Here is a 26,827-nt window from a genome sequence, read left to right as displayed (position 1 = left end):
TCAAATAAGATCAGAATCAAGAGAAAAAGGTTAAATATTCATATAAGCGTGAGTATTGATCGGCATTACATGAACTAAACATCGAGATATTCGAATGAAAGTTACAATGCATCTAAAAAAAATCTCAATGTCAGGTGAATCTGCAGATTGACTTGTGCAAGAAAATCAAAGACAGATTGTTCGAGTTCTTGACTGCAGTGGACGTTCGAGGATTCGTGAAGAGGACAAAAACTAAAAAACAAAATCAAAATGAATGGAAAACAAAAACGAAAAAAAGAATGTAAGTAACTTTGTGTCGACACAAGATGTGCGTGGCTTTGCGAGCAGGAGGTCGATGTGCTTAACGAAGTTTCAAAAGTTGCGACAAAGTGGGAGGCCGCGATAATTCTCTCGGGTCTGGATGTACCGGAGACCAAACAGCCGGTTAAACTCCTATTATCTCTCTTCGTATATCCCCGAATCATAGGGGGTGCCATTTCACACGAACTGTGAGGTTGTGAGGTTGGAAGACGAGTGGGAAAATGACAAGGGAGTTTTGGCACGAGGGCTCTTTTTTGACGTGTCTCTAGAGATTTGCGAAGCTCCCCCGTCGAGGCACCAACAGGTTTCGCAGTAGAAACGATCCCGAATGACCGTCGCTGACCTTGAATGCTGCAACGACCCTGAGATCCCAGCGCCCCGGCAGCATAATGAATTTCCTACTAATCCACTATTTCGTTCGATCCGAGACGCAGTCGGGTCCGATGCCAAATGGCTATGGTACCTTTAGGAATATGAGTTACAGCCCCTCGGTTCATTGGTGCACGAGGAAAGTCACTTGTGACTGGAATAAAGACGAGCAGCCATAACTAGTTCACGGTAACATCCACGCTGACAAGAATGAACAACCCAGGAGGAGAGCATTCGGAATGGAATGAGGGAAGTTGGCCTGGTTGAAATGGCTTTGTAGTTGATGGAAAATCGTATCGCGTTGTACATCTTCGGAGTGATAAAGTGCAAATAGAATTTTACTTTACGCTCATCCTTCGGAGAAGGATTCGGAAAACTATGAAAATCCGAATAGAAATTTCGAAAAGACGCTGCGACGAGTCGAAGGAGAAGGGACTTGTCAGAGTTCGTCGTCGTATACAAGATAAATTAGTACAACGAAACATTCCAGATGGCCATAAATAAAAAATCAGGGAAACGGGTAATCGTAATGATTTCCTGTCGGAAATTCAACATTTTTTGTAATCCTTCCAGGAGATGTGCAATGGCTCATGGTGTCGAAGGATCACCAGGAGAAATTGGGGGAAGCGAAGAAAGGGTGAGGCTCGTTGATGGCGGAGTTGGGGTAGGAGCTGGCGCTTGAAATGCTGGGTAGACGACCCGCTTATCGTGATTAACGGCCAGTTGACAGGAAATGTATTTGTCAGAGCGCGGATCAGCTGGGTCAGAGGTGATGATCCAAACGGAAGTGGCAACCGATCGTCGACTATTCCTCAAGCCCTTCGCCGGCGGTGATCGAGTTGAGGAAGAGATATGCATCATGGGGGAGGAGGAGAACGGGAAAGGGGCAAGTGCTTGTCGAGGACGAATATCGTCACTCCGAGCTACGGTAACGTTCCGTCAGCCGGGCTCCGGTGTCGACAATACTTCGGGAACCGAAAAATCTAAAATTGACGACGCGATGCGTCCTGAGGCATTTTTCACTCCAATTCTCTAATCTTGCAGAGATTTCTTTGTCCCTGTGAAGCGTAGACAGTGACGGTGGAATTCTGGAAATATTTGTGGAATGACAAAAATGAGAAACAATTTTCTCCGAAAAAGAACGATGATGAAGTGAACTATTTTCAGGAAATGGAAATCTCTGTCAATCTACAAAGGTGTCTAGATCCGCAAATGAAACTTTGATAGTTTTGCCATTCTTCTGTTAATTGATGCTGTTCGTAATGGACAACGTAAAGAGTCAACGGAGTTTGACCAAGCTTTTTGAACACTTTCGAGACATTGGGAGTTTTCTTTTCTATCAAACCACATTTTGTATCGCACAGAGTCACTGAAATTTCGTTATGACATAATAAAAAAAAGTCAATTTTGATTTTATGGTTCGGTTTCGTTGCCATTGACAATTGTGGTGCATATTTTAGTATTCACGAACGCCAGTAAAAAACTTTTTACTTCAGGAACGAGGATCGATGCATCGTGTACTAGCAAAGATTGTTTTATTTCAATCCATTCCGTTGCTGTTCAAGCTCTTGTAAGATTATTATTATTGCCTCCGGCATAGCCGTTCGACTGTTTCATTATTACAACAAAGATACTCGAGTAATTTTCAGTTATTTGTCTCCTTCACCTCGCCCCTCCTCCCACGTTCACACTCGCTGTTCTTGTCTCATTTGTGTTCAGTTTCCGGCTCTTACGTTACTTCGTCCCATAAAGAGCCTAGTCTATTGTTTCACATTATACGATTATACGTTGAAGGATACCTTGTAATTCTGATTATCCCTTAAGCCTATTAATGCTTCGCTCCCTCCCTTTTCGAAGCTTAAACCATGCAAGCACATGTCTTCATCAATGGAGCATTATCAATAACGTGATAAGACTATTGAACTACTGAAACGGAAACGTGACGTGGCTTGGATGTTTATTTTCGAAGTTGTTTGGTGCCCATCAAAGCCTAGCATTATGATTGTTGCAATCATTGACGTGGTTCAAGGGATTATTGCTAAATGACATTATACTTGTTGCCTGGACAAATAGTGGAAGCTGTAGAATCCGATTTTCAACTGAAAATCTTTGGTTGGAAAAAAAATCTTGCACGAATCGTCTCGGCGTCGACGAATAGCAACGAAATCGCCCGTATCGTTGACAATTAATTTCGTTATTATTGTCGAGTGGAAATGTCTACACTTGCAAAGGGAAGAAAAACAAGCTTCCGAGATTTCAGGTAAAATATTTCACTTGATCATTCGTAAGGTTCGAGCATAATTTTTTCTGTTCTATACGAGCGATTAAAGTTGAAAAAATTCCGGCAAATTCGAGAAAACCGCTATTTTCAAGTATTATGCACTTCGATGGGTGGGTCTCGAATTTTTCAGAATGTTGGCAACGGTCACAGCGCCTGAACAAAGAGGAAATCATGCCACGGGTGGTAGCTCAAAACGTTTCACATCATAATCACGAATATTTGAATTTTTTTCCTCAGATCTCGAAAACGGAGCGTTGAACTCCAGAATTATAAATGTATTTTTATAAATGAATTTTTATAAAAATATTGGAAAAAAAAATTTCAGAGGTGCTTATTATTCTAGTGTACAAATTAGAGTCTGAAAAAAATCATGAATTTTTTTTCTAACCTTCTCTATAACAACAGAATGTAATAAGCGGCAGACACGAACTGACACATGTCGAAACTTGAGGTTACACCTAAGAAATCGTTAAAATATAGTGTGGATCACGAATGAGTTTGTCCAAGTGTTTTCGCGCGAATGAATCTTCCAGCTGTAAATAAGTATCTGCTAATGGTTTGAACAAAGTTCGAGAATCTACAAAAATATATTTCGCAGAAAGAAACTTTGCGCTACTCGCTGTCGTATCTGTCGTTTGACTTGTGTGCATTTTTTTGGAATCATATTGCTGTTTTCATTTTCTATGAGATGTAGAGGAGGAAACACACGTCTGTTTGGGTTTACGAATGAGATGTGGTTTTCCTTGTTGTCATACGCAGACAGGAAATTTTTCAATTTCCCCATTCGATATTGAAGAAAATTCAAGAATTTGGCTATTTATTAAATGTTCGTGATCAAAACGATACTGCATTTCTGCATTTTGAAAAGAGAAAAAACGATGAATTCTTATGTTTCATCTTCACCGTCTCCAAGTTTTTTCTTCTTTTCGTTCCCCTGGCCAACTTTTTAAATTTTCACTCGGCATTAGCTTGAGATTCTTTTTCAAACTCATTAAAACAGACATATGTTTGTCCCTGAAAGTTATTTTTGTTATGTTCGTCATTTGAAATCATTCAAAAATAATTGCATAAAAATGCTAATTTCTTGGTTGGCATATCATCATAACACACTGTTCTGGAATTTTTATCAGGATGAAAATCCGTAACGTTCGCGACAAAATTCAATATTCGTTCCAACAATAGCCATCGAAGGTCCTCGTTGAGGTGATCGTTACTGCTAACAAGATCCTTCGGGGAAGGGCATCACGTTGATGTCTCGGATCCCCAAGGAATGAAAGGTTTTTCTTTCCAGAGTCGACGTTTGCGAATTGGATATATTCTACGAAATAAATTTTGTTAAAAATTCCGAAAACGGTATCCTCCAATTTGGGAGTGTTTTTTGAGAATGGTTAAAACAAACTTCTTCTAAGTGTGTCAATGGGTCGTGTCTAGCCAATATTTTTTTGTCTAATGCCACCAGGCAGTGTGTACTGTTCACGGGGGTCAAAGGTCACTTTGGCTAAGTGCCAACATATGCGAGTTCAGTTTCTTTCAGAGAGACAGAAATGGCAACCACTTTCTGGTTCCCTTTGAAAACGTCTATTATGGTTGAGCCAATATTCCAAACCTGGTATTGCAAACGTGAATTCCCATTATCATTAACCTCTTGTTTGACTCCGTGTGCAAAATGACCTCTGGCGACTCTTAGTTTCCATACTGTTTGCTTAAGAAAGTACTTTCGTCAGGAGTTCTTATTACGACGCAATTCTTAATGATATCGCGGTAGCGGCTCGACACCAAGTATTAAAAGAAAAAGCTAGCGCGTAAAAGAAAAGCCAGCGCGAGCCTTGCCGCACTCTTATATACGCGAATATGGTTTCATAGAATTTTCAAACGGCTCTCACGAACAAAACATTCAATTAAAGAATCTGAAATTTTTTTCCTTACAGCTTCCGATTATGTCATGGGATTTCAAAAATCGTAAACGAAACTCACGAAAAAGCTCGATCCGAAGTGAAAAACGCGAGCCTTGCCGCACTCTCATATACGCGAATATGATTTCATAGAATTTTCAAACGGCTCTCTCACGAACAAAACATTCAATTAAAGAATCTGAAATTTTTTTCCTTACAGCTTCCGATTATGTCATGAGATTTCAAAAATCGTAAACGAAACTCACCAAAAAGCTCGATCCGAAGTGAAAAACGAATCGCTCGAAATCTCATTTAAAAACCAGGAAATCGAAACGAATAATTTGATACGCTTATTACAATAGTGTTCACATTTTGAATCATATTTTGCGACAAAAAATCATTTCACATTACTTCTGATAGTAAAATTGTATTTATTTCATCACTTTTTTCTCTTTTTTTTTCATGATGTTCTTTCGAAAATAGAGCTAGAAAGAGTTTATATTCGTTGGCGACTCTCCAGGCCGATCTTGAAAAGAATGGATCTGGCGAAAAGTGTACTAAGCAAGCATAAAAAGTCGAGAAATTTTATCTGCTTCAATCCATATTTCATATTTACCATTGTTCAATACATGAAGTCAGCATAACGTAGGAAACAATTTCATCGGACAGTATTCATTTTAAAGTAATTTTTCCTTATTCCGGCTTTGTGCAAATATCCCAGAAAACAGAACTGTTTCGTAGTTCTTGGATATGAATCATAAATCGTGTAAATTCAGCAGATTTATTCCCCGAATTCTTCAACTCAAATATTCTTTTTCGCTTGAAATCTTTTCAAGTATCCAACAATGTTTGCGGATTATATATGAATACTGTAAAGCCGTTTACGTTCTCTTTGACCCTTAACCCAGCAATATATCTCTTTGAACTTAACATTTACAACAGAATAAAAAATGATCCCGACCTTGTCTCTGACGTGGAACGTCCGCTGTATGCGATTATGGAATTTAATTTTTCATACCATCGTTTGTGTTCTGCAATAACAGAGCTGACGATACTGTACGACAGGTCATTCAGTGCATGTATTGAATGACAAAAAAACTTTAAAAAAGGACTAAAGTTTTAAAGACATGCCAAAAAGAAGGTTTTTCACTAAATTTTCGAGGGTTAATGAGGCTGAATTTGTTGAAGGGTCTACCCTAATTAAAATTTACAAAAAATCGATTTTCTTTTTATCCCACTTTTCGAAAGTATGCATATTTCAAAGTATGATACTAAAATTTTATAAAGATCTGAGCAGTCTAAGTGTGTGCTTTTGAGCGACCGCGTTTACTTGATTGTCTAAGCGCGCTAGTACGCACCGTGAAGTGCGGTACCGCGTACCTGTCTTTAAACGCGTTTTTCTAAAAATTACGTTTTTGGACGGCTCGTTGATAAAATTTCCAAAACTATTCAACCGACCCTTACCGAAATTTTACTACATATTCTTAATGACTGTAGTTTTAGCGCATATCATACGAATTTTGAAGTTTTGAGTGGAACTATTTTTTTTTGCAAAAAACGATGAAAATATGCGCTTAGCCGTTTACCTATTGAATCTGAAACCAATTTTTTTTCTCCGATCATCCATTCCAGAGATTTTATTAACAGCGCACACCCGACTTTTTTGGACCTGCCTTCTCTCCCGCTTTTCTGTACAACAACTGAGTAAAATAAATATTTTTTGTTTATTTTAAGAGTGCATTTTTTAGGCCTTACACTTTTTATATCCATATTTACAATTTATATTGGTCAAAAAATTCGTGAAAATGGTCTTTTTTTTGCACGTCTGATTAGGGTAGATCCCTTAAAGAAAAACTTCTGAAAACTCACTACAGCTTTTATGTAAAAACTGAGTCCGCATCATTGTAAAGATTGGTTTTTTTGTACGATTCATTTGCGTAACTTTTTGTGAGGATTTGATTATCTGAGGGATTTTGGCGCGTATTAAACTGACCCGGAACATGGATCAGGGTCTGCTGCACCATGGACAATTTCACCGTTTGGGCTGGAGCCTCGAATTACATTCTCGTAATGTATCGGTGTGTTCCTTTAATTATTTTTTTGTTTACTCATTTCTTAAAAACCAGATTCTAGTATGCACAGCACAACGATAATACAGAACTCATTTAAATCAGCCGGATTATTAAAGTTACGTTGGTTGGAGGCTTACGTAGAAAAACACTCGAAAAAGTGAACATCATAATGGGAATTTAATAACTACGAAAAGTCTTTCTACCGGATTACGATTTATAAATGTTCGCATTAAATCAAGCTCATAATTTGTGAATGTATTGTCGCACTATTCATTTACAAAGCATGGGTATTATTAGTTTATAAGTCTTAAAAGCTTTTCGTTCGTTAATAACCGTATGTTTCTGCTCATTGCTCAAAATTAGGCTAGAAATATATTAAAAATAATTTTCCACCTCCATTTTTTATAATCCCTTGCGTCCCTTGTAACATTTAGTTATTGTTTCGAATAGCTGTATTATTTACCACAGTCAAAATCTCAATTCACAATCTCCATACAATAATACACATCGGATCGTCACACATTTCATCGTACAATTCGTTCAGCGTATGCACAACATGATCGCTCCTCATAAAAATCTAATGAATATTGATCGCTCGACGTAAAAATATAAGGCATAAATCTCACACACTCAAAACATTCATATAAATAAATCGAAGTGAAAATACAGAATAATGGGAATATAATATAACTTATCTCGTAATTCGTTCTGCGAGTCCCACGGTGGCTCTTGCCCTGGGACTGGAGTGCGGATTCGATGATGAACAGGAAAACTGATTCTCTCGTAATGGACGATGGCTATTTCTGAATTTTCCCGAGAATCCTGTTCCAACCAGCCTCGTAGACGTCCCAGAGCGAAGAGACCGTGAGCGTGAGATTTAGCCGCGATCACCCTTCGATGCCCCCTCTCCGAGGATCGTAATTTCTAAGGATCAAGTAACCATGACGATACATATTGTTTACCCGCGCATATTTAAGACGCCAAAACGACAAGCTCACACCCTGAAAAAAAGCTTTCCATCTGTTTCCATGTAAAATTGAGTGGAGAGACGACAAATGTAGGGGGAAAAAATGAAAAAGAAAGATAAAGTGGGCGAGGTTGATTTGAAATTGTAATTTTTGAAGCCCCGTTTCTCGTGGTAGCCTTCGAAAAATAATCGATCCTTTCAATATTGGATTGATATGAATTGCTTACCGATGGCACACTCCACTGTTACGGAGGTGCTCCGCGAGCCGCGTCGGTATATTGCAAATTTTTTGCCACCCCCCAATCATGCCGTAATACGGAGGTTGAACACGCTCCCGGAAAGGGGGAATTATCCCCGGTGATACTGGGAGTAAAGAACCCGAAGCCCTTTAATATCTCGACGGACCTTCGAGGAACCGCGCAAATGGCCGGTTACGAATAACAAAAATTTCTCGACACGTCACGAGGTGAAAGCCAAAGGGATGTGGCTGTTCCCGGTCACCTCTAATGTCTATAATAAAGCCTTGGAATATTGATTTCCATCGGCCCTTCGTGCCGGATCACAAGCTTTTACGAGGGAGCGATTTTCAAACGAGGCACGTAGACTGTCTCGCAAGCCCGAGAACGCGTTTTCGGAAAGCCTCGCAATGGGGTTTTGAGAAAAAAAAGCTCTCAGTGATTTTGAAAATTCGAAATCGTCTGAAAGTCAAACTTTTGATTTTCACATTACGTTACGTGCCGCATTACGTGCCGCGACACTCGCCGGAGCACGTGAGAAGCAGTTCCAAATTATGGTCCACAGAGAAGGGTGATATTTGCAGATTATCATTGCAAACAGGGGAGTCAAATCGGACTCTGATGGTCCGCCGGTAGCGGTGGAAACTCAGCCCCGAAAAAAAGAAGAAAGCAGAAGTAGAGGATTCCCTAATTCTCATTATCAGTCCGTCCACGTTCATTCAATTATCGTTGTCGTGATCACCGCTTGATTCGGGGGTTGCAGGAACTCCGGAAGGAGAACTACACTTGTTTCTTGGCAGGCGGAGGGTGAGGGTGGTTCAGGATGTGAGAGCGAGCTTGAACAACGTTGTCGAGACGTTGCCGAGCGAAGAGAGCAGTCTAACGATTACCGTCGACGTTCTTTCTCCGAGAGGTGCGGGGAGGCTGAGAAAGTGGGGGGTGCTTTTCGCAGGGAGGGTGGAAAAAGACGGGCGAAAATGGTATTCAAGACCGTGGAACTCCATTGTCGTGTTTCACAACGTGAAATGTTTTCCCATTCGTAAAGCGGGGTGGTTTCATCCCCTTCGACTATTATCAAGAATTTTCTTTTTGTTTCGAGACTCGCGAGTCCCTACCTCTGCCTCCGTCTACTTTTGTCTCGGAATGTCTCTTTTGCCTGTCTCACCCCCCTTATGAATCCGTGAAATAACCCCCCGTTGTGATAACGCCGTTTGGCCTCGTTTCCTATTTCATCATGAGCCAAGGGATGATATCGCCTACGTACACAACTTTTTTCTCTCTTTGTCAGGATACACACCCCTGTGACATCTTCCCTTTTGTTATGTTTGCTCTCAAAGACCGCAATAACACAAGTTTTTCTTCACCAGCCTCACACTTTCTCAGGGCTTTGCTCAATGGATTCACTGCACAACAAGCGGATGAAAATGGAATATTAATTCTGGCTAAAATCCTCAAGCACGAAATTCTTTCATTCCGTTTTACTTAAGACGTGTGAAATTCACAGCTGAATTCACTTTTGGGTTGAGTTATCTTTTATCTGACGATCTCCGCGACGTCTCTGCAGTGATCCGCAATTTTGAATCGCCAGCGATACAAAATGATGGGAGTTGTTGGTTTCGATAAGATTTTTCGAATTTCTTTTTCAAATCTTCACTCGTTATTTATTTGCACAAGCGATTTTTATGATACGGAAATATCGGAAGATCCGAGAAAAGGGTTCTCTACAAATTTTATCATTCTCAAAAAATAAATCGCCAAGCTATTTGACGTGAGCCAATGAAGCTTCAACGTCGGATAAAGAAAAGAAGCTTCCATCTGGATCTGCGAAAAAAGGTTAAAAGAGGAAGAAAAGACTGAAAAATAATTACAATGCCTTCACGAGAAAAAAAATGATTTCGGATATTTGTTCAACTCTCGAACGAAAATAAATCATTTATGAATGTGCATAGAATAGACACGGATAAAGGTGGGATGAAAATAGGAGGAGGAGGTAGCAGGAGTGAAAAAAGACAAGAAGGACGTGAGCGAGCGGACCGTTGCAATAAAAGGAAAGCCGGCGTACTTCCTCGGCATGAAATATTCATCCGGAATCGAGAACCGACCCAGCGCCATCACCAACGTCCAGTAGAAAACTCTATTGCACCCTCATCCCTTTCCTTTTATATGGCCAATGCCACGAGGAATAAAAAAAAGAAAAAAATCTATGAGCCGAGCATCACTTTCACCCTCTCGGTATTCGTGAACTAAACAATCCATTTTATTCCTTAAAGTCGAATCTCACTTTCACAAATCTTACCCCTCACACGCCTTGAACCTTCTCGTGAAACAAAAATACTTGAACCACATGACATGTTTATAAAAACAGTTCATTGCCGACTGATTTAACCAAAATTTTCAACAATCTCTCGAAAGTATCAATTTAAGGAGGTATGGCTATTTTTCTAGGCTGTAAAATGAAAGTGGATTGGGAAGTGTCTTCAGTCATCCTGATTTGTACTAAATATTTGTTCAAGGTAGTTCACGATTTTATTAATAAGAAAGTCTTGAAATTTACAGAGTTTCAGTGGACAGTCGATTGACACTCATATCAAATTTTGAAGGATTCTTCTTATTGGTTATTAACATGCTTAAATATGAAGTAAAAAATATACAGGGTTATAGAGACTATGTGCAAAAAATCGTTTATTTATCCATATAATGAATGAACGCTTTTAACAAAGCTTATGAAAAACGTACACAATAACAATGAAGTATATAATGAAGGTCTGGGAAAAAATTCGAGACGATTGTCTTACTAGTAATAAAAATATATTATGTTAAAGATTGAACGAAATTGGTAATGAGCACTCGTAACCTCACATTTTCTTATTTCGGCATTTTGTTTCTTAATCGATGGCTCGTAATTTCATTCGCCAAAAAATAAGTTGAATAAATGTATTTACAATTTCGAATTGATAACTCTGACATTAATTTAGGGTGATAATATTTTTAATTAGGAATTAAAAATCGATCTAATTTAGAGACTCATACAATACGATCCTACGGGCATGATCTACCTTAAAAAATTGCACAATCTCAATGAAAAATCAGCTCAACCGTAGCTCAATGATCTTGCTGAATTCAACGACTGATTTTGGGAATTGGTTTTTTGAAAACTTGCCGTCCAGACGCTGCCGCATCTCTGGATAGCGTGACGTAAATTTTCTGAAAAATCAAGTCGATTGTCCAGCTATAGTTGACGTGATCAAACAGCTGTTTGGTTCGATGTTTTAAAATCACCGTAAAAATCAGCTCAATCGTAGTTTGCCTTTGTCAATAAAAATTTCTTCTTTATGTTGTGTTGTCAGAATGATCAGGTGAGAGTGACAAGACGACGATAAGTCTAACTGAGTGTGTAACGATCGAATTGGCGTGGTGCACCGAACTCGAGACAGGAAGATCATTATCGCCTTTTTATTACCGCGTCACGCGATGCTTCCCGACCCTTTGTGATGTCGTGTTTTTTTCTGGATACACTTTTCTACAATGTCAGGAATCGCTAGTCGTGTTTTTGAGGCGTGAATTCGCACACAAATCTTTTCGATCGAAAATTCGTTGCCAGCAGAAACGCAACTTTTACATTTAATCCCGAATCGCAATATTTTTATTCTCTACTTGGCTCGTCTGAATATATTTTTGATTAGGAAAAAATGTTCAATATGTACGTTCAAAAAATTCATAAGAAAAACTTTGACAAATTGAACGATTTGTCATGTTCGGTTCTCAATTTTGTTTGCAACAAGTGTGGAAAAAGTTATTATTCGAACGGAGATTAACGAAAGGGAGATGAAAAGTCAAAAGATCTACTTTTTATGGGCCATTCATAACATACACATATGAGTTAAATAATGAGAGGAGAGTTTTGAAGTATATCGATTTGAGGTGGAATGACCTGTATGTGTAGTGAAAAATAAACAAAAATTACACAATAATTGGCAAGTTTCCACGTCGGTTATTGTTTTCCTGATTAATAATTCTGCGATGTTGATTTCCGCTCTTATATTGCCCTCTTTTTTTTTCTAATTGTCAAGAATATAGTACGTTTTATTAATTGCAGGTTCTCAAGTTAGCAAGGTACTCGCTCGTTAAGGGAGAGAGCTATCAATTTTTTTATTCACGACTTGTTTTTCTTTTTTTTTTTTTCATTTCTTTTACGATTTACCTCTCTTTCTGTATTCTCCCGATTCAGACGATCGTGAATAAAACTCTCGAGTGACCTACTTGGTGTGCGTGTATGTGTGTTTGCATGTGTGAGGGTGGGTGCAAGTGTGTTGGTTTGGTACATGTGTGACAACGCAGTTCGATCGATATTTGATTGCACTCGTGTAGCTTTCCACTTAGCTATGCTTGCGTTGTTTTGAATCAAAATACAACAACAATAAAAACAAACCCGGGAGAAAAGAATGGAAAATATATGAACGAAAATATTCGTGAACAGTGGAAGAATAAAGGAACGACATTTCTTCTCGCGCGTCAAGAATAAAAGTATCCGAGGAAAAATGTTCTCTTCCAAGAAAACTCTATCGATAAATTCATCACTTCCGACTTATCGAGGGTTTTTTGGTACACAGTAAATTGAGAAATGAACAAATTCGTTGAAAAGTCATTCTCGATTCCTGGAAGGAGAGACGAATAGCAAGCTAACCATTTTTATGACTCCTTCTTTTTCATTTCTACAATCTTGACATGCTTTGTCCACTTGGAATAGTAATTTCAGCAAAGTAGCAACGAAACTCGTTGAATGAACCTACATTTATGTTAAAAGTCATAGCCTCCCTGGGCAGTGCTCAGAATTGTCCCGATGACACGATCTCTATGAATAGGCAAGAGTTGTAAAGAAATGTGGAACAGTATGTGCCCAAGTGAAGGAACGGAACGAGGCAGAGTATTTTTTCACTCAAAAGAGACGGTGCGAGAGAAAATTCTCGGACGAGTCACATTAGGAAAAGAAAAACCTGATGATGGAAGGTTCGAAACCCTGGGTTAAGTAAACCCTCCAGGCCTCGTATTGCTGACGCTCTTTCTCTCGCTCTTTTTCTGTTTTTATTTTTTTTTCTATTTTTTTTTTTTTTTTTTATCACCACAACGCCAATAGTAATGCTACGTTTGCGGAAAATAAGTACAATTCGTAATCAGAGGACGTCATCCAACGAGGGTGAAAATGTGTGAATGACTTCTAGCACCAACACGGGAGACATCATAAAAAAATGTTGATTCATACCCTTAATTATAATTATCCGGGGGTAGCCGTAATATTTAATCGTTTCAGATTCGAAATTAAATTCAAAAACCGTTCTCGATCTACATTCACGAAGCCCTGAATGGATCTAATGGAGGCGACGCCCCAAACAAACCCAACGAGTTTTCATTAATTTTGTGGAAAAAAAGACGGCGAATGAATTTCCGTAAATCCATCGGGGAGATTCAAAATGCACATTATTGAACGTGAAGTTGGATGGAATGCAATTCGAAGGTCGATTGGGACCGCTGCGACACGACGTGAATAGATAATTAACGGTAAAGGTGGATAAATAGGTATTCACCCATGGTCAATTTAAATTAGAGCATTGCGTTACGTGGCGCATGCCATGCTCACTCATCCTGTCCACCGTTCACCCAGGACCTCATTCCCTATCAATTCCCAACCCTTGCCAACAATCCACACCGATCGAAATTTATTGAATGATTAAACCTAATATCGTCCTCTGAGCTTGGGACGTTGAGCTAATGTGACGAGTTACCATTCGTTAGAAATTATTATGACGATTGTAGTCAACGAATGTGAATCTTAGATCCGCTCTTCTCAGCCCAATAATCGGTATTCATATTGGGGGTTGTTTTTTTTTTTTTACTGGGAATTTGAGGAAATTGATGAACGGGAAAATAGTCCCATTTACGTAGTGCGTTCTCATGATGCTTCCTTCGATTCGAATATTTCGTTATATTTTACGAAACCACCCCCTTGTTTTAGGGTAGTCGCGTTGTCAAAGTAATAATCGGGATATAAAATGTACCAAGGCGTAGACTTTCGACGACGTTGGTCGGTTTTACAACAAGCTCCTTCTCAATTAATTGAGTTTGAATACGTGTTTTATTCTATTCTGCAATTCATCTTTTCCAAGCTTTTAATGAATAATTCCAACTCTCCGCAGAGCAAAGGTCTGACTGCTTAAAGTAATTTTCAGAATAATATGAGAAAAAAAATCGATAGGATCAGTGAAAAAAGTGAGGCGTCATCCCCGTTGAGCCAGTCAAAATCAAAGCGAGTGGTAAACAAATTTTTATGTACTTTCCATCAAGTATAAAAGTGGTTAAAATTTCAGATATTCTTCGGCCTGAAAATCTTCATTATTTCGGCAGTATAATATTACCGTGTTCAACCTCCGCAGCCATTTCTCCATCTCCAAGGGGTAAGAGTTTGAGAGAGTTTGAGGCTGGTGGCTGGTTTCACTGAAACGCCTCGTAATGAAGTGGATCGTAAACCACTCTCACGCGCAACCCTGGCAGTTTTGACGTGTATAAAAATACGATAGAGGGTTGAAAAAATCTGAGAAGCCTATTGAAGTGGAAGCTAAAGTTGGAGGCTCGATATTCGTGCTAAAGCTTGAGGAATATCCCGGTAAGTCGAGCAGTGAGGACGGATGTTCGGGGGGTGTCGGTGAATCGTGCCGAGCTGGAAAAGCATGAGGCGCCGAATAAAAGAACCAAGAAAAGGGGGTTGTTTGACTCGAGGGTGGGATTGAGTCAAGGGGTTGTCTGGCGAGGCCATCAAACGGTTAAAAGTGAAGAAATCGTGGATTCGGTTGGCCAAGGAGGATAAGAGCCTCGGAGGCAAGCGGGGGCGGTAAAAAAGGGGTTAAAAGGGGGTTGGTACAAAGACGAGCGGGAAAACGACACGCTATCAAGCAAGAACACTCCGGTTAGTTTTCCTCTGGGTCGCGGGGTATCAGCAGAAAATACACTGCGCATCATCAACAGATAAGCCTCTTAGGGTTGGTATTATACGAATGTTCTCCGCAATCTACCCGGCTGTGCCAAGCGTTTTTCCTTCGGTACAAGCATCCACCCTCACCACAATGCAACATCTTTTTTTCGCCTGGTTTATCTTACCTTTTCTCACCCTCCTAGATTCACAGGGAGGATATAACCTCGTTACAGTCTCTTCTGTTCTTCAGCCCCCTAGAATACTGTCAACGAAGTGAGAAACGTTAAGCAACCTGGTGAAGACTCGCGAGTCAGATTACTCCGCACACTCTGCGCGATTAAACGGGATGAAAATTTACAGATCGAAATGGGGCATTTTGTCTGGGCTTTCGCAAATCGGGGAATGATTGCTAGTCGAAAAGCTCCTGCGCGTCAAAGATTACGGTCATCTTTCAGCTTCAACGGATGTTGTAGCTCAGATTGACCTCAATTTCTTTTCAACGTGCGAACAGAATGAGCCTGAACGTTTTTTACTTCTTTTGGATTTTCGTGAAAAAACTGCGCATTTTTTTCCACATAACGTACCGAAGCTTATTCTTCACACACTTTTGAGGATTCGGGACCGGAAATCTTATGCTCGAGAGTCGACGCTATTTGGAACGAAGAGTTCAAACGTTGCTCGAACAGAGGCACAATCAAGAACAAGGTCGATGCGCGATCAATATTGTTCGCGGCACCCTTCGAGGCAAATTTCTCAACTTTGTGTTTCTTTGCAGGGAGTTTTCTTTAATTTGATTCCTCGTAAAATAAGAGCTGCGGGTATTTTACCCGAGTTTAACGTTGTTGGCACGAATGAAAGTCGCGCCGGATTCAATTACTTTTGAGATCTTTTGCATGACTTTTCGACAGGGAGAACGAAAATTCAGCTTTTTTCCAATTAGTCGTCTTTTAGGGCAATGCAAAGGACGAAGAGCGGAAAAGCGATTGGACTGGGTTTAGTGACCGCAAAAATGGTTGAAATCCGGCCATGATAGAAGTTTTAACGAACAAGCTCTTTCTGTATGTTTTTTTTTTTACGTGAAAAGCTCAGATTGTCTCGAAAAAGATCTCGTTTTGCTCGTGCAGTTGAAAAAAACGAATAAACGAATTGTACTGAGGAATCCCTCTTTGGCTCATAACAAGAGTTCTTATCTCCAGGAAAATATGTTAAAATCAATCGTACATTTGCAGCAACGTTTGTAAAATAAAATGCCAGCAATAAAAATCACACGGATAAGGCAGAAAAGACTCTCAATACGAGCGTGTAACGTGGCTCGTTATTTTCAATAGAAACTGAGTAGAAGGCAAGCTGCCGATACGAAAGCGAGCCTCGCCGAGTGGTTCATTTCCAAGGTGGTTTTTTCCACAAATCCTTGAAATATTCGGCCCGTGACGTTGATATTTCACGAAATAGTTGTAACGCTGAGGGTCGAAGGAATGTAGAAGCGAGTGGATGACATTACCGGAGTATTCCAGTAAAGTATTTCAGAGATGTCTGATGCACGGGAAGTAAAACCTTCTCGCATCTTGTTCGCCGGAGTCGGTAGTAACGTTTGCTCTCTTCTTTAGTACGACGGGCAGGGAGAGGAGGGATTTGAAGTCGATGAGTCGGGCTTGTGGGTGTTGGGAGATGATTTTGGAGTATATAAGGACGAAGGAGAGCTCGAGTATTGAATGTTCCCAGCAGAGATGCGACAGTCGTGAAGCCAGGGGAGATAAAGTGCGGAAAGTGGAAGGGTTGAGATGTACGAGGAGGTTGGAAGCGAGCGAGGACTTAGCAGCGAAGTTGCCCCGAGGAGGAACCTTGCCACGGAGACGGAGAGTGAGTGAGAGAGAGAGAGAGAGAGAGAGAGAGAGAGAGAGAGAGAGAGACAGGTGGCATCAAATTATTGCAAACAATTACGCTTAATGAGAAGGTTAACGCCTGCAACGCTCACCCGGAGGTGCGGTGGGGGTTACGGGTGGTTTTCACTTCCTCCCACTCTTCGAGGAAAACCGGAACGAGCACCAACAGGGGGATGCAAATGTGCCAACGCCGAGTAACTAGCAACCGGAGTTGTTGTTTTCGATGAAGACAACGCTACATCGGAAGCCACCTTCGCCTTTGCGAGTTTGTACCATATTTAACTGTTTAGAGCATCGAGTACAGTGACGGAAAAGAGAGCGGTCAAAAGTTGATTTCTCAGGTCACCAAAATAAGCTTGGCAAGATGTTGGAACATGATATTTTGAGCTTGAGGTGAATCGCTACTTGGAAGACGATCGTATAAGGATCTTTGACGTGTTTGACGTAACGATGAGACTATCGGCCACGCATCTTAAGTCTTTTCAAGTCGAAGGTAGTTTTAATAGAACTGCTTCCTCTATCTTGCAAGCTCCGGCCGGCTAAAAGCTCATTATTGCTATTCGGGTGGCTGCCAAGGTCGTGATACGCTGTTGCACGATTATTAAGGAGCTTATAACTCCCTAGCTCATTGGGGTCAGAAGCTCATCATTCTTTAGATCAATTTCAGTCACACTGTGTGCAGCATCCCGTTTTACCAAGAAACTCTCGGTCTCGGTTCTCTTACGCTTCCCTGATTTCGACAAACAAATTTGCTCACGTGACAAATGGAAGCGTGATCGATCGAGAAACCCTCTCTGCGACGGTGAACACTTCGGAATTTGTTTGTTCGCGAAATGTCAAAGGGAAAATGGTGCAAACAAAGAGAGGCTGCGCATCAAAAAATCGTTACGTCTCGTAGTAAATGCGACGAAACGGGGTTTCGTCGGGTTTAGAAAGTCTGCTATAAAAAGTCAAAATAATCGATTGCTTTCGGGAATGCTTTTAGGATAGACAAAAATAACTCACCATTGCGAACTTTTCGGTATAGTTTCATGGATATTTCAAAAGAAAATTCCAAATTCTTTTTCCATTTTCATATATTTTTCTTCCATATGAACCTATAAAAACCCGAAAAAGTTGCGAAATTCTATAGTTTTAGCGAGTTTAAAAAAAACGCTTTTAAAGAAGAAGAATATCACTTCAACGTTCAATTTTTTCGGGTTTTTATAGGTTCATATGGAAGGAAAATATATGAAAATGGAAAAAGAATTTGGAATTTTTGTTGCAAACGATAATTACGATCTCCACATTGTAAGCAGCTGAAAAACTTCGAAAATCAGACTTGGCGCATAAATCATGTACAAAATTAGTATTTCTCACATTAAAACAACGTTTTTGTACTCTTGAAATATCCTTGAAACTATACCGAAAAGTTCGCTATGATGAGTTATTTCCGTCTATCCTAAAAACATTCTCCAAAACAATAGATTTTTTTGACTTTTTAAAGCAGGACTTCCCCTTAATGTTGACAGACGTTGACAACCTGATGAAACGAGCGTTTTTTCATTTCATTTGAAAATGTTGATGAAATTCTGTTGATTTTCCTAATACAACATATCAATAAGCAGAGAAAAAAGGCATGGGATCACAATAGATGAAAAGTTTGAGAATGGATTAAGGATGGGTAAAATTATCTCGGACGAGCGATCGTCTCCTCCACAAGAATCGAGAAGGATGCGTGATATGTATATTCTTGCGTTGGATATTGCATACCACAGGCCACCCACGACAGATCCAATTTCCGTTATATCACGTTCCCACGAATTTTTTTTCTCCTCTTCTCGTCTCTTTTTTTATTATTCGTGTCTGCATGCACGCGCGAGTCGACGAGAGATGTAGGAAATGGATAAACAGGGCGAAGCGAGGGATGGAGAAAACGGGGGAGGAAGAAAAAAAGACTACGGAAAAAAATCGAACATGAAAAAACCTTGGTAGCACACGGAAAAGCTGTGGCAGTGAAGGATGTCCACTACGAAATGATTTTACAGGATTTTGGAAGAGGCCTGCGGAGGAGAAGCTCGTGTTTTTCCTCGACAAGCTTCTGCGTCCGACGATTCTTTTTTACATTTCTATGGTTCTATGTTCATTGTTTTTCTCTTCATTTGCAAACCTTTTTTTCTTCTCCATGCAACGCCGGCATGCAGTCATAATAACGGACACAAATTCATAATACGCTACCCGAAAACACGATGCATCATTTCGTACACATTGGGGTCAGCTTCGCTCCCTCGCTTTTCACTTTAACTGTTTTCATCCCAAGTTCAGCCTTCTCGGAACGGATCAATTTTCCTCATTCCAAAAACTCCTCACCTCCTTCGTTCCACGGCACTTTTCAGAAAATATTATATTATATATCGTCTCATGTGAAGTTTTGTGCGAAGCGGAGTCACGAAAAATCGCTCATTCATATACACACTGGGAGGCGAGAGACTCGCTTCGAAATTTGTGTCTGGGAAATTCAATATGAAAGAGGTTGTTTGCTGTGCATCTATCTTTGGAAGTTTTCTTTGAGAGCAAGACCAGATTTTTACGCGGAAAAAATTATTGAGGTACGAGTCGCGTCATTTTGCTTTTTTTATTAACTCGCTCGGGGTCACAGGTTGCAGCTGATTTTTATATTAGTCTGGCAGCCCAAAAAATTTGGACGGGCTAGTTTTCGCGACAGGAACACCCAATGAATTTTTTGTCGGAACTCATCTTTGCACGGAGAGAATTAAATTTGAAAAATTACTGTGAGCAACGGTAGGGCGGTGGCGAGCTGCAATTCATGATATTTTTATGGGAGAAAAATTGAGTTTTCCTATAAATTAAATAATATTTATTGTTCCAAGTAGGAACTTTTACCGGCGAATTCAGTAAACTTTGACGTCCTATCTGCAATATTTACTGTTATAAAACTGAAAATACCACGAAATCTTTGAAACTTTACAGTGCCTTACAGGAATGAATACTTTTCGTTAACTTGTCCCCGCAGTCAAATATATCACGGTGAATTTAACAGTGAATTTCGCCCTAAATATTGTCGTTTAATTATCTCCGTATATTGATATGGAAATAAATAATGAGCTAGTAGAAAAAATGAGAATAAAAGTAGTCAATGTGTGAGCCCTGACATGTAAAATTTAAAGGCTACGAGAATAAATCTCTTCGTCATTTTTTTGATCATCAAATAAACAGAATTTTGGGTGTCTGGCTCCCAAAAAATCTCAGAGTGAACCCTTTACCCATTTAGATTGCTACAGTGCTTTCGACATTGGACGTACTAAAATATGTTTCACGAAGTACGTATTGCCAGTTACGTTTTGTGAGTTCAAAAGAGTAATACTGATAAAAGCAGGGGCTTCTCGACTAGACTCATTCCGGCGGGGTAAAAAGTATGAAATTCTCCAAAGGGTTTTATGAATCACAAATGCTAAAAAACTCATACGTATGAGGCGACCTTCTTTTTTTTACAGCGGGGTGGAAAAAGCTTCATAGAATTTCGTCGTCACTATTAAATATCTATACGAACACTGTTGGTCGCGATGATCCCGAGAATTTCTCAACGGCACATGGCGAATGTTGTGCGTAAGTAATCTGGATTTCACTTTGTGAACTTTGCGCCTCGAGTGGAATATTTTTCGGAGTGAATAGTTTTTCATGTTCAAAACTTACAATTTCGTTATAATCAGACAGAAGATTCTTTGCATACGTTGGTATCTTTTAGCGGATTGTGTAAAAGCGTCGGATTCACCGGGATCATTTTCTATTCCGAGTTCAGAATAAAGATCGTTAAGGGGGAATATTGGCGCGACAGACTGAAAAATGAGGTATTTTTTGAGAATTTTTTTTTAAAAGACGGCTCGATCAAGCTATTTGAAATTTTGTGCATTCATTATTAAAGTAATGAAGTATACAAGGAATGTTTTTTTTTTAACTTTGGTACATTTTATTATGCAGAGGATTAAGCAAAATGGCGTCTTAAAAAAAGACTTCCTGACGGTTGAGAGCACAAGTGCCACAGCACTTGTGACTCAAAAATGACGGCCATTTAAAAAAACTTTTCAGTCACCAAAAATTTTTCAGTCAATTGTTAATAAAAAAAGTAAACAATTTTAAAAAATCGACTATGCAACGATAGCGATAAGTTTTCTGAAGAGAATCCTTTTTGAATGAAGTCTACTGGACAAAATTTGACAGAGTTGTGCTGTCAATCAGGTCAAAAAACATGGTTTCGAGAAAAACGCGTTTGAAGTTTTGAGAGGATAAAATTCAATGATGTAACTTATAAATATTGATATAAAATAAGTTGTTACCGAGTCCCGTACACAAACTCTTTTTCGCCCAAGCTCTTTTTTACACTGATATTTCCCCTTAAATAACCGAAGCTTGGCGGATTTTTTTTTTAATAAACTTCTAAAGTGAAGAATTATTTTTTAATTTAATTTCTTCTAGATATGCATAAACGAGAAGGAGTTAGTGAGATGTCGATATGTGTGTGAAAGGGCAAAACAAGTTCACCATTTTTGTGGGGTAGAACGTTGCAGGGCTCGAGGGTTAAAGGGAATTTCGGTGCGAATATTTTCGTGCATTCGAAATTGGATGGAGCCTCCAAATCTCCTACAGAACATCCAATTTGTGCTAGAAGATGAGTGAAGGAAAACGGACAAGGGGTTTTACAAGTAGGGGATGATGGTGTGCAGAAAATGTTCTGGTTGTCACGTGACTGGTCTGGGAAAGATTTTAGTCCCTTTTTTATGTGCACTTGCTTTTCCCTAGCACACACTATAAAACGAGCAGTGTCGAGACTTATATTTGTAGGACGAATGAAAGTCAAGGCTCACAAGGGATGAAGTTTGTTCCGGGCCATGACGGAACGAATGAAAATTCTTCGTCATTGTAACAGTGGGATGGACGCGTTTTCGCGCTAAGACAAATTTCTCCTCATTATTCGAACAGACCGAGTAATCTTTTCTTCAACCCTTCCTCGAGGGCTTTAATTTATCCTCTTTTTGTGAGAAACCTTGAAGACAGGTACTCTCGTTAGGATCATTATGTTTCCTTGATTGAGGCGATTCGTTATGATCTTCACGTTTTTGGGCTAAGAAAAATCCACCTATTTGGGGACAGCCGGAAACGTTTTAGAACTTATTTCGAGCAATAAACATGTTCAGTTGAGAAAATAATATGAATAAAAAAAATAAACTTTTTAGCAGTAAAGTGTACATTTGCTGAGGAAATTCCGTGGCGATATTGCTTTCGAGGGTGAAAAAATTGAGATCCGTAGGTATGAAAATTCAATTGACATTAGTCACAGGGTATAGTTCGCGTGGGGCGTTTTGATTGTCTGCAGCAGCAGGCCCGATGCTGTTCAATAACGTGACCCGAGTAAATTTCGTTATGACATCGAATCTCTCCATTTCGTTAGTTCAAATTCTCGTTTGGCTCACAAACGTGTCCTGTAAGAGAAAGAATAATAATAAAAAAAGCTGACTACACCCGTGCGCGCGGAGGAACGTTGCATAAATCGAAAAATAACAGTCAACGGGAACACCCGATGTTTTCCACTGGTGTGAGAAATTTCTTTCCTGAGTAACTGTTGTTTTTGTCGCTGTTCTACTGCGGGGCTAAAAATCGATGGAGCTGTAGTCTGAGGGTAAGTCAGACACGTCGCTTGAACTTTTTGACATCAAAGACCAAAGAGGCTTGTTGTTCCTTTCCTTTGTGCTTTTTCACATGTTTCGTTAGGCTGCTCGACGTTCGAGCACAATAAAGTAGAAAAGGCCCGTATTGCGTCAGACACTTGGAACTCTTTGATTTTCGCATTTTCTTATGTGATCCCAAATCCATTTTGAAATTCGTTTTAACTGAAATACGGTTATACGCCCTTTTTGTATTCTTCTCGTACCGTCTCGATTCCAAAAGGCGAGCAAGTACGATAATCAATTTCCATCCGCGGATGAAAATCTGTCTTTTTTGCTTCCCTTCGTTTACATCGAAAAACATGGAAGCGCTTGAAACAAGTTCGACTGAAGATCAGGAACAAGAACATTTGGGATTGCGCTGCTCGAGATCCTGGTCGTGCGGGGAATGATTTGTGGGCTTCCTATTCTCCGCTGTATTCGAATTGATACAACGATCGAATTCTCAGGTTTTCAGGTCTGTAAAACTGGACCCTCGTCATCGGAGAGTCAAGGGATGAGAAGCCTGATTGTTCGGTGGTCCAATAAATCACGTGGAGAACAGAGCAGGCCTCGTTGCGAGAGCTAAGCAATTCAGTATTGTAAAAGCTTTAACTTACATGCTAGCGAAGAGATTGAGCTTTCCCAGTCGACTGACTATGCATGAATTTTTGTCCTAATAGATTGTAAATTACGAAACAAAATGCTTTGCACGATAATGCACCTCTTGCTTTATATTTTCCACAAACCATGATTAATTAATATTGAATATACGTACACACACGTGCATAAATGCGCATTCTTCCCACATATATAAATGACGCGTATATACCTGCTTATAGCAAACCGGAAAGGAGATTCATCCTTCGTCCCACTAGCCCCTTTCGGTCGAGCATGCACGGAGATTAATTTGCTGGCACTGACGGCACGACTAATTGATCTATGCCCAATGGAAAATGCGTTATCGACCCTCTCTCTTTTTCCCTTCCCTCTCTTTCTTGCTTTGCCACGCTGTCCCAGCCAACACCGTGTCAATTTTTAAATGACCCAATTCAATATCAAGGATTGTATACAGAGCATGGCAGCCCCCAATTTAGAGGGTAGTTCAGCCCGCGACTAATCTTTATTTAGCAATTAAATGTGGCCGAGAATGGAAAAATAAATATATCGTTAAAGGGGTGATGATGCAGAGCTCCGTGGTTCGTTTAAAAAGCAAGCGTAGCAACATTTTTGACACTCGCAGAGAAAAGCGAGTATTCCGAGGGTGAGGTCTGGAGAAGTAAACTCGCTGGTGGGGAATTTCCAGGTTACATTTGTAAATGTGTACGAACCACCCCTATTTGAGGGGGGGGGGGGGGGGGGTGAAGTGACGGGAGAGATTTTCCAGGGTTGAAGGGTTGGGGGGTGTTATATCGACGAAAATTCGCTGTTCGGAGTCTTTTACGAGTTTTGGCACAGGACGTGGGTTGCGTCCATTTATCATACGCCACCGGTGGCAGACAGAGAAGTGAATAGTTCACAGGGCATTTGTTTTTCAATATTTCCCGTATCGCTGCACTCCCATGTGCCTCTCGCCCAATCCCTCGAGTACTGGTACTCGACCAACGACAAACATCCCCCAACCCTTGCCCGAACCCCTTCATTCTCCATTTCTCATTGTTTCATCTCTCCCTCTCTCTTTCTATTTCTCACACTCTTTTTTTCTCTCCTGTCCCCGTAGACAAATCCAACCCAGTCCCATTTTCATTTCCAACGAATTTTAGACTTCACCCGTCCTCATCGCAAGTTGATTCGTCAAACAAACATTTTTCCAACGCTCCAAGTCATCCACAATGTTACACTCTATTTACCATCGATTCCGATATTCCCCGACCAGCTTCTCACGCAACGGCAAAGAGTTTGTTATCGCAAGCTTATTTTTCAGGGGATTTTACAGTGAAATTGAATTTTTATTTCATCCAACAGATTTCCAATCGTAAAATTACGCGTCGATATCGATTGTTTAGAAATCTCAATTTTAAATGTTCAGAAACCCAATCAATACTTGCGGGACGACGTTTTCCGGAGTGTCGATCAGTCGTTAGGGGCTCAAAAACCCTTCTCCAGAGATTGCTCTACTTTGCATAGTTCGACGCAGCCACACACCAGCGGTGCTCTCATTACTGTTCATCTGAATCGACAAACACATTCGATATGGAGTCGAATCCGGTTAAAACAACTCTGAAGGGACCCTTCGAATCGGTCGTTGTAGCCGATGATCGGAATCTTCGTTTATGCTTCCTGGGTATTATTGCGTGGTTCTTACGAAAGAATGAACGAGCTTAAGTAAAAAATGCATTAAATTTTTTCAAATTCGAGACCACTACAGAGGCCGGTGAGCAGACGCTGCAAAATGTATTGTGTGCAATTAATTTAATTTCAACCATCGATTCACCGTATTACAGTAGAGCAAAAAATAAAACTCTCTGGATATGGGCTTTATCACGATACACGAATGTGAAGTAATTGGAGGTGAAAAAACTGACGGAACGGGAGAAAATGGAAGAATGTGGCTGATAGATCGATATCTCAGGATCGGACTTGAGATAGCGATCTATCCTACGATGTGGAACGAGTTTACTCGGGTTTGCTAGTACGAGTGGAAAAAGTGAGGTAAAAACGGGAAGAACCGAGAGGATAGAAAAGAAAACGGAGCAGAAAGAATGAAAAAGATGGGATGGATATTACTTGGCGAACACCGCAGATTGCTTCGATTTAATAGATAGCGTGGCTCGCACAATTATTGATAAGATTCGATGGGGACTTATATTACGAAGGGTACAGCCCAGCTGCACCGTCAAAATCCAGCCGCACGATGTCGTTATTGGAAAAGCGCAGGTGGCCATAAAAATAAAAAAGAAAACAAGGAAAAAACACAAAGAAGAAGAAAACAAAAATATGGAAAAAATAAAAGCAGATAAATTTTGTCGGATTAGCCTGATCTGATTAAAGAATTTTTCATATCACGAATCATTCGCTCCTTTTTTCCCAAGGTCACAGAGTTATTTCGTCTCGTTTTTTTCCTACATACGCAATTCGTAGTCCACGAAATTAAGTCCCCTCGAACGTATAATATTTATCTTCGGATGTTGCTTTCAAATGCATTCGATACATTGAACGTAAAAGCTTTTCCTGTGAGCAATGAGAAGAGACGGAAACGGGAGACGCTTTCCACTTGCGTCCTTCGACGTTAGTGGACTCAGTTGACCAAAGATGAAATCGAGTCGGGTTCTGCCGGAATCGATTTTCTTTGATCATCGTATTCCTGCTTGTTGTTCAAGGATATATTATCTTCTTACGTGAGAGCCTGAGCTTCTTCAAACTTCAGACTCTTCGCAATCTGCTTCACATCACATTCGTACGTGAGGACTCGTAGATATACGTGGATAAATGTAGAGAAAGCTGTATTTCTATTTTTTGCACTGAATTTGAAAAATCAAATTGATGGGGTTTCAATGAATAAAAAAAAATTATAACGAACGGGAAAAAGGATTTGAAAACAGGGCTTTGGTCCATGCATCTCCATTACGTCAGATTCATGAAATATTTTTCATAGTCATTTTATAACAATTTATAACACCTCCGGAACCTGAAATCGCAAAAAAAAGTTTTCGCTGTAAACTCGCAGTGCTGAATGAGCATAAGGAAGGGAGCTATATTTAAAATGTGTGTTGACAGACAGCCTGTTCCCGTAGCCCTTGAAGGAAAAGCCCTTAAAGAGATATCCTTCCGTTTTCCTTCCATTAGGGACCCGGACAGAAAAGCTTTTCGAACAAATGGAGTGTGAATTTACACATCACATTTGATAAGTCAACTTTGCTTGTCCTTTCTATCGGAATCAGGCTATTTTGGCTTTTAAAAATGGTCAAACGGTGCGATTCTTCGGTTGGGGTGTCATTTCACAGGGGTTTATAGGGGTTTGGCGCAAGTCGATTGGGCGAACATACGATTTGACTGTGAAACGTTCGATCAGAAAGAAAAAGTCTTCAGCTGCCCCTAGGACCAAGAGGAGGCTAAGCGCAAAGTTTTTTTTTAGTTCCATTTCTTATATACGCAGGGAAATGAAAAATGTGACACGGTTCGTACCTTTTTGGCGTAGAGGGATTGCAGCGTATCTCCGAGTAC

At 40.1% G+C, this 26,827-nt stretch overlaps 1 protein-coding gene across 1 annotated transcript in view; it reads left to right on the top strand.

Moving 5' to 3' along the window:
- Window positions 1-26,827, top strand: part of LOC122412129 (limbic system-associated membrane protein-like) — a 141,744-nt gene that overhangs the window by 18,767 nt on the left and 96,150 nt on the right. The gene's annotated exons all lie outside the window — the stretch shown is intronic.

This window comes from Venturia canescens, chromosome 6 (assembly GCF_019457755.1).
Source record: "Venturia canescens isolate UGA chromosome 6, ASM1945775v1, whole genome shotgun sequence".
Lineage (NCBI taxonomy): Eukaryota > Metazoa > Arthropoda > Insecta > Hymenoptera > Ichneumonidae > Venturia > Venturia canescens.
The sequence above is the reverse complement of the archived record's forward strand: the minus strand, read 5'-3'. Positions and strand labels throughout refer to the sequence as shown.